At 43.8% G+C, this 7,932-nt stretch overlaps 1 protein-coding gene across 2 annotated transcripts in view; it reads right to left on the reverse strand.

Annotated features, from left to right (window-relative positions):
• Positions 1–5,986, reverse strand: part of SCMH1 (Scm polycomb group protein homolog 1) — a 47,402-nt gene extending 41,416 nt beyond the window's left edge. The window contains exons 1-2 of one of the 2 annotated variants that reach the window (XM_088140045.1): positions 5,863–5,986; positions 1,353–1,417 (exon numbers count right to left, since the gene is read on the reverse strand). The gene's annotated coding sequence lies outside the window, so the exon portion shown is untranslated. The remainder of the gene's footprint in view (positions 1–1,352; positions 1,418–5,862) is intronic. The other variant, XM_088140047.1, reaches the window with a different exon arrangement.
• Between the last annotated feature and the right edge of the window lie 1,946 nt (positions 5,987–7,932).

Genomic DNA, 7,932 nt, shown 5'->3' on the forward strand with positions numbered 1-7,932 from the left:
CAAAGAATGAGACCATGGGCAAGATTCAGGACTAATGAGTTTTAATAAATTCTACTATAGCAATTAGCGTGTGCACTTGGAAATACCATCTCTTTGACCCTCTCTTCTCTCACTGTCAATATCAACACCGCATTAGGAGAAGCCCTGTTTTATGTCTGCTCACAACATGCTCAACAGGACAGCAGCAAATAGTTCCAGCAATTCATTAATCAGAACAGTTCCCTAGATACTGTTATCACAAAGAAATGGGAGCCTCCTGCAATCTCTGGCACAGAGTCAGATGTTCCAACAGTAGAGAAGCTGAGCGTGTGTGTATACATATATTCTGAATGGGAGAAAACTAACATGCTTTCACGGTCACAGAGGCATGTTAGTGTTGGAGGGGTGAGGGGAACCACACAGCATGAAGAGATTTCTGGACTGATTCACTCTTGTAGACACAAGAGCGAAACAGAGCGAGAGCCAACTTTTTGAAAGAGTGCATCAGAGCCAACTACAGCAGTGGAGAGAGGGTAACCTCAAAGAGAGTGTGAGAATTCAGTTCATTCTGATCTCTAGCAGACACTGAAGTTGTTAACCATTTTCACCAGTAGATTAGACATAACTGGGAGAGTAAAAGGCTGTGAATTCTAATTAGGAGATGCTCCCGTGTCTGCGCATACTCTTGCAGTTCGACATAGAAAGAGAGGATTAAAACATTTCTTAAAACTTTGCCTTGTTCTGAGAGGAAGAAACAAGGATTTTCTTCGTGCTTGAATATCAAACACCCCCTAAAGAATTCTAAAAAAATACTATAAGAATATCTATCTTTTTCTGAGTATCAGAAGAGTCAAGGGAAAATGAACCCATTACTTCATTTGGACAAATTTATAGATGTTTTTCAGCACTTCTTATCAGAGCAGGTCTCAATCAAAATAACAGTACAAATGTGAAATGTATTTATAAAATGCTACTGTTCTAGTTTCTGCGCTTTACATTTGTTATGTTTTGTTATTGTGCTAATAGACTTTTTACTGTTCCTTTTAAGCTGCCCAGCAGACCCGTTCAAGGAAAGGCTGGCATTTATATTTTCTAAATAAATAAATAGAAATTGACCTTAAGACATATTTGTTGTAGCTACTTGGTTTCAAGAAACAGCTTTGCTGATTTTAAAAAAACACAATCACAAAAATCTTAGTAACTGATTTATAAGTTAGAAGGTCAGTGTGGGTATGGAATATTCTATGTTGATCATAAGACTTTAAAACGGTAGGCCTGCCAAGATATTTCACCTCTAAATTTGAAAGAAAGCAGAAGAAAGAATTTCTAGCATCTGAAGATCTCAGGAAAGTCCATCAAAAATATATACCAACCAGATAGACAGCCTTCAGCAACATTGCAAATGGCCAGTTGTAGGACAGGAAGCCACACCCACTTCCTGTGACATGGAGACACAAAGGAAAGGTAATTCATGATCAGTGAAAGTGTAAGTCTTGCTTTTAGCAATAGAATTTATTCTCCTTTTCCACTTTGCTTTCCAGACAAGAAAACACTTTTGGAAGCACTAAGTACTAAATCCTAGCTATAGCATAAATACTGGGTCTGCATGCTCTTCAGTGCAATGTTGAGTCTTCCCTCTGGCTCTGCAGACTATCAGCAAAACCACTGGAAGGCGCAAAAGCATGTACTGTATGTTAAAGTGAGATGCTTAAATATCTTGGAGCTAGCTCATGGCTTACTTGTAATCTTTTCTTCCCCCCAACTACAAAAACCTTTTTTCTCACTGTGAATAGTTTGGGGACCATTCTTATCCACAAAGGATTTCACTCCCACCCCCAGCCAATTTTCCAATGCAACAGCTATAGGTTGTTTTTTAAAAAATCAGTCACACGTTATGGCAAGCTATGTGACAAATGTTGTATCTAGCTTGGCTTAAATTGAGCACCTTTAAGTGCCACTTAATCAAGGCAGGATTCTTAGGATTCATTCAAATAATGTTTCAACTACTCATGAATACAAGAACATAAAATGGAATACAGGGAGATGGGGAAGACATGCCAGAACTTTGGTGGATCTAATCCAGCACCTCTTTTCTGCACAGGAGGCAGTCCAAAGCTTCTCTGCTGCCTCCCCACAAACAAGTGCAGAATCCATTAATGCAGGGGTGCGAGATGGGATTTCAGGGGGTGTGACAATTTAATGCACTGAGTTAAAAGCTTATTTTTTAAGTTCAATTTGTTCACCTGCATTAGAAATTAGACTTCTTCATCTTCAAATGTGATATTACTTTTGTAGGGGGTGCAAACATTAATCAAACATTTCCTAGGGGTGTGGGGCATAGAAAAGGTTGGGAACCACTGCATTAGTGATTACGGCCAACAACCACAAACAATCTCCCCTCCTTCTATGGGGTTCTCTATCTCTTTTTAAAAACATGCTTCACCTGCCATGACCTTACATTCAATGAATAATGCATTGTCCAAAAAGGTAGCTTTGTCTGTCCTAAAACTGCCCAGTTCATTTGGTGACCAGTAATTCTTGTACCATGAGAAAGGAAGAAACGGTTCTCTCTAGTAAGTCTCTACAGCATGCATAATTGTGTACATTAAGGATGGACAATCTATTGCCTTCAAGATGTTTTGAAGTACAATACCCATAATTTAACCACTGGTCAGGCTGTCACGACCTTATGGAAGTGTAGTGTGGAGGGCTGTATACATAGGTGACAATTTTGCAACACTGTAGCGTTCACATGTAGCTTGTTTCAGATCTGAACAGCTCACAAAACCCATTCCAAGTTAATTTGAGTTTGAGCACTCATGGCCTTATATTAAAGAGAGTTATTACTTTTGGTTTTATTGTACAGGGACTAGTAAACTATTTTGTGGGCTTAACTTCAAGAACAAAATGATCAGAACTGCAAACAAATCTATGCAGTCACCTCAGTCTAAGCTGAATGCTAGAAGCAGATTCCTTAGTATTGCTTCATTTAATCCAGGGATCAACTTTTGTATCTTTTTCCAATATGAAATTAAATTATATAAGACACAAGAGGCATTTTAATACCAAAGCCTTTAGGTAGTTTTATTTCAGTGAATATAACCACAGCCACCTTCCAATATCTGGGCTCAAAGGATAAGTCTTCCATCTCAGAATCTGTATCTTGTTCAAGATTTGCTTTTTCTTTTGAAAAATGAACCACAACTAAAAATCATAGCTTTTCTTGATGAAAAGATAGGTTTTCTATTGTCTTGTTTAAACTGCCCTTTCTTAAAGCAATTTCATTTTGAACTGTGCTTAGTGGTCTGGAAAGCAAATTGTTCATTTTCTTCTTTTACAGCATGATAGACGGGGTTCCACATTTTTAAAAATTTATTTATCCCTCCTTATGGAATTTAAGACAGCATACATAAGGTTTCTAGATAATCTCCCATCCATTCACCAACCAGATTAAAACCTCTTTAGCTTGAGCAAGACAGCTGCATCAGGTACCTCCAAACAATTCATAATTTAAAAAAAAATCTATTTAGAGAATTTAGAGGGAGGGGAAAAGGCAAGGGAAGATTTTGAGGAAAAAAATGACCAGGCAGGGGAAAGGATGATCTCTTCTTTATGCAAAATGCCAAAACAATTGAGATTGAAATTGTATTTTATCCTTTGGTTTTAATAGATTCATTTGTCACAACTTTAACTATGCATTCTCTATGCATCTCTAAATCAGAAGATGGTTCAGTAATGCAACAGCATTTCAGTTTTAAGCCTCTGAACTACAAAATGGATGATTGTCCATCCAACTGTAGGGCCTTCATTTCAGTAATATGGAATTGTCTCAGTCAGAACAGCTACCCCTTCCAGCCCCTTCTAATGTATGTTTTGCCAACACCAATCCTTTAGTTGAGAGATTACATGTATCCTGTTCCTGACAGGTAAGACAAATTTACAGTTGAATGAATAACCATCAAGACAGAACAAATTAAAGCCCAAGCAAGTTTTAAGAATCAAAGATACTACTAAAACAAGCCTATCAAAGGAATGTACCACACAGACCACAGTAGTAGAGCTCTTACTCTAGACTATATTTCATACCCTGGACATAAAATAGGTTGTGAAAAGCAAGCCCTTTCTATGTGGATGGGCTTGGAAATTTTATTTTGTACATCAATCTACTTCTAAAACAAAATACTCCCATTGATCAGTCATAACTTTTGGCTGAAGTTAAGACATATAGCTACACTAAATAAGCATTAGAAAAAACAGACTCTTAAAGTTTAAATTCCAAAAAGTAACCGGTGTGGGTTTGTAGATGAAGCTTTCAAAACTGTAACAATAACATGCTTGCACTGACAATCCAGAACATATGCACGTAACACAAGAGCAGACTATAAACAAAATGGCTGAGTTCATATAACACATTTAAACAGTTCTGTTCCAAACTAGCGCCTGCATTCATACAGCATGCTAAGCTTGGCTGGCTGTACCACTGATCAGTTTTTTGCGGATTAGTGTGTTGTGTTAACCCAGACCATTTGGTTAGTTGACAGTTCAACATTGTATGCAAAGCCAGAAAATGGTTTGTTTGTGAACTAGCCAATCCAAGTTAAATCTGGAGAACTGTGTGTATGTGTGTGTGTGAGTGAGTGAGACAGAGAGAACTACTTTTTTCTGTGACTAGAATGATTCCTGTATCAGTATTATTTATTAAATTTATTATGGCTGCCCACTCCAGACAACTCTGAGCAGCTTACAGCAGCCAAATGCCTTCCAAGAGGGAGGTAGTTTACTTAATAATAAAGTTGGAATTTTCAGGCACCGAGTTAAAAACATATTTGCCCTATTTATACTTAGAAATTCTTTGTACTCTAGAGCCCACTTTCTTCAGTAAACGCCAGTACATCATTTTAATCACAGGAAAGAAAGCCCAAAGCATGCAGCTGACCATCCCAAACTACTTTTCAGGAAGCATCAGAAGATCAGTTAGGGAGGGTTTCTGATGAATCAGGGAGTATCTGGCGCCAGGTGGAGGACAGGAGAAGAACCAGAGGGAATCCTGATCACCAGGATCAGATCAAGAGGAAAAAAAACGAGCCAAGGAATCTTCTATTAGTAAGTGAAAGCAGCCCTGGGCCAAATTGTCTAACCTCTCGACTTCTGCAGCAGCCAGAAAAGTGGCTCCAGGAAGCCCAGCCACGCCATGAAAAATAACTGCTTTTATGTCATGCTCCCTGCTTTCCTGCTGCCCCTCAGCCTACAGACTCCATTGAGCAACCTGGGTCCACAGCCGCCCGCCGCCCTCTTCCAGGCTGCTTTTCAAGACCCCTCAGCCAGCCACCCCCTTCCATCCCAGGGCAGCCCATTCCACGCGTGCCTCCCTTGGCGGGGCCTCCTTCCCCAAGCGGTGCCCTCCAGAGGGGTGCCCCTTCAGCCCCTCTCCCGAGGCGGGGGTCTGAGCCCTCTGGGCAGCACGCCCCGGGCAAGGAAGCTGTGGCGCCTCAGGCAGGGGATGCTCCAGGGAAGGCCAGAGAAGAGGGAAGGCTGCGCTTCCTCCAAGAAGGGGCGCAGGAGGCAGACCAGACCCCCCGCCCGAGGAAGCGAGGGGCAGCCCCCCGGGCAGGGACACAGCTCGGCCTGCCTCCCCCCTCAGCCCCGCAACCCTCAAGCGAGGGAAGCCGCCCCCAGAGGCCCGCCCGCGGCGCCCTGGGAGCCGAGCCCGCCGAGGCAAGCGGGTCGGCCGCTGTCACCCGGCCAGGATGGCCCGGGCTGCCCCCGGAGGGCCGGGCCTGCGCGGGGCGGAGGCGTCCCGCACCCGGCGGCCAGGCCGCGCCCGCCCACCGGGCTCGTCCGCGCCGCGCGGCGGCCTCCGAGCCCGCCCGCTCGCTCGCTCACCTGCGGCCGAGCGCCGGGCTGCCTCACTCGCTCGCCGCCGTTATCGCCGCCGCCGCCGCCGCCATGTTCCGAAGCGCAGGGAGGTGGGGAAGGGGAGGGACGGGGAAGGAAGCCGCCTGCCCGGCCCGACGCCGCCCCCTGCCGCCTGAGGACGCGCCGGGGAGGCCGGCCTGGAGGGAGAGCGGGCGGCTGCCGGGACGCCAGGCCCGGGCCGCGGCGGGGGAGCCGAGCTCAAAAGGGCCCGAGCGGCGAAGCGGGACGGGCTCGCTTCCCCTTCTCTCGCCGTGGAGGCGCGGGGATGGGGACGTGTGGAAGGGCGACCCGGCTGCCTGCCTCGCTGTTGTGCGAGCGGGGTGGGGGGAAGGCTGGGGCCCTTTTATTGTAATGTTACAAATCCGGATCCGTTGTATTATTTCAGTGCAGATTTCAGTGCAGGAATATTTTAAGTTTGGGTCTCCCCCCACCCCCTTACTGTAATGTTATAAATCTCGATCCATTGTATTATTTCAGTGCAGATTTCAGTGCAGGAATATTGGAATATTTAAGTTTGGTTGGTTCTCCCCCCCCCCTTTATTGTAATGTTATAAATCTCGATCTATTGTATTATTTCAGTGCAGGAATTTTTAAGTTCGGTGGGGTTTTTTTCTGGGAAGGTTGGTGGACAGACTTTGATCTCACATCCCTTGCTTTCCCTGTGGTTTTCCTGATGATTCTGCCTCCCTCACAAGGTCTCTAACCTATTTTGCAGGGAAGAAGTCGACTGGCCTTGTATGTGCTGTGTGTGTGGCTGGCTCCAGGGAGGGAATTCATTCATGCATTTGTTTGGTTACGTCCCTATCTTGCCATCAGTGGATGGCCTTTGCGAGGCGTTGAACTAAGGAAAAAAAAAAGAATGGAAAGGAATATAATATCATATTTTGTGCCTTTGAGCCAGTCGTGACTGCTGGCAAGGATAGGAACAAGTCAGTACCATTTTCTTGGCAACTTGTTTCAGAAGTGCCTTGCCTTGCCTTCTTCCTAGGGCTGAGAGAGAGGGACTGGTCCCAAAACACCCAGTTGGCAGCAATATAGAACAAAATAAAACATGCACTCTAAAATAACAAAATTCTCCTTGTCGTAATAGGACTTACAGTGCTGCTTAAAAGTTTATGTACCCTTTTGAATTTTCAATATTTCTGGATAAATAGGACCTAAAATGTGATCTGTTCTCTGCCCAAGTCCTAAAACTAGATAGAGAGAACCCAATTAAATGAGTCAAAAACATTATACTTGTTCATTTTATTTATTGAGGTATGTATATGAACTTTCAATCCCACTCATTAGATATGCGTTAGGTGTTCTCAGGCTATGGATGGGAGAGTCACATATTTGTTTAACCAGGCAGAGTGGGAGCAGTATCAAAAGTCAGTTTCTTGTCCATCCTCAGCACCAGCGAAATTATAAGCTTTGTTCATGAGAGGGGGTCACGCTTACATTTTAGGCGTTGTATAATACCGTAAAATTTGAGAACTGCTGCTGTAAGTCACAGAAGAAGGCTGCACCTACAAGTTAATATTCTGTGTATGCCAATAGCTGAGGGTTATAAACTGGGCACAGTGCATGGCTGATGGCAAACATATAGGTGTCCACAGCTACCCACAATGATGCCAAAATGAAACATTCATCATGGCACAATGCAGATTCTACCTGATTGTATTTAAGCCTGACATCATAATCTTGGATCACCTCTGTGGATGTCCATGGGTGCCCAGAGTCAGCTAAGGATGCTTGTATGTACATCAACATGAATGAAGATGACCCTTCCTGTGGCTATGTTTTGAATCAGGGTAGAATCAAGGTGTTGGAAGATTGACTGGGGTCAAATTTTATCCTTTATGTCTGCACATTGGCGTTAGAAGGCCCTTTCTCCCAGGATTATGGCATCATTCCCTGCGCTAAGCTCATAGAAGGGACCTCAGAGGTCATGCAGTTCTCTATTCAGTACAGGACTGTTCAGGTTACTCAGCATACAAAAAGATGGGCGTATGAATGGTTTTGTTCTTAGAGAATCTGAAGAAAAAGTAATAGTTT

Source organism: Python bivittatus, unplaced genomic scaffold (genome assembly GCF_059951505.1).
Source record: "Python bivittatus isolate LINGU-HERP-01145 unplaced genomic scaffold, Pbiv_v1 ctg000310_np1212, whole genome shotgun sequence".
NCBI classification, from domain to species: Eukaryota; Metazoa; Chordata; class Lepidosauria; order Squamata; family Pythonidae; genus Python; species Python bivittatus.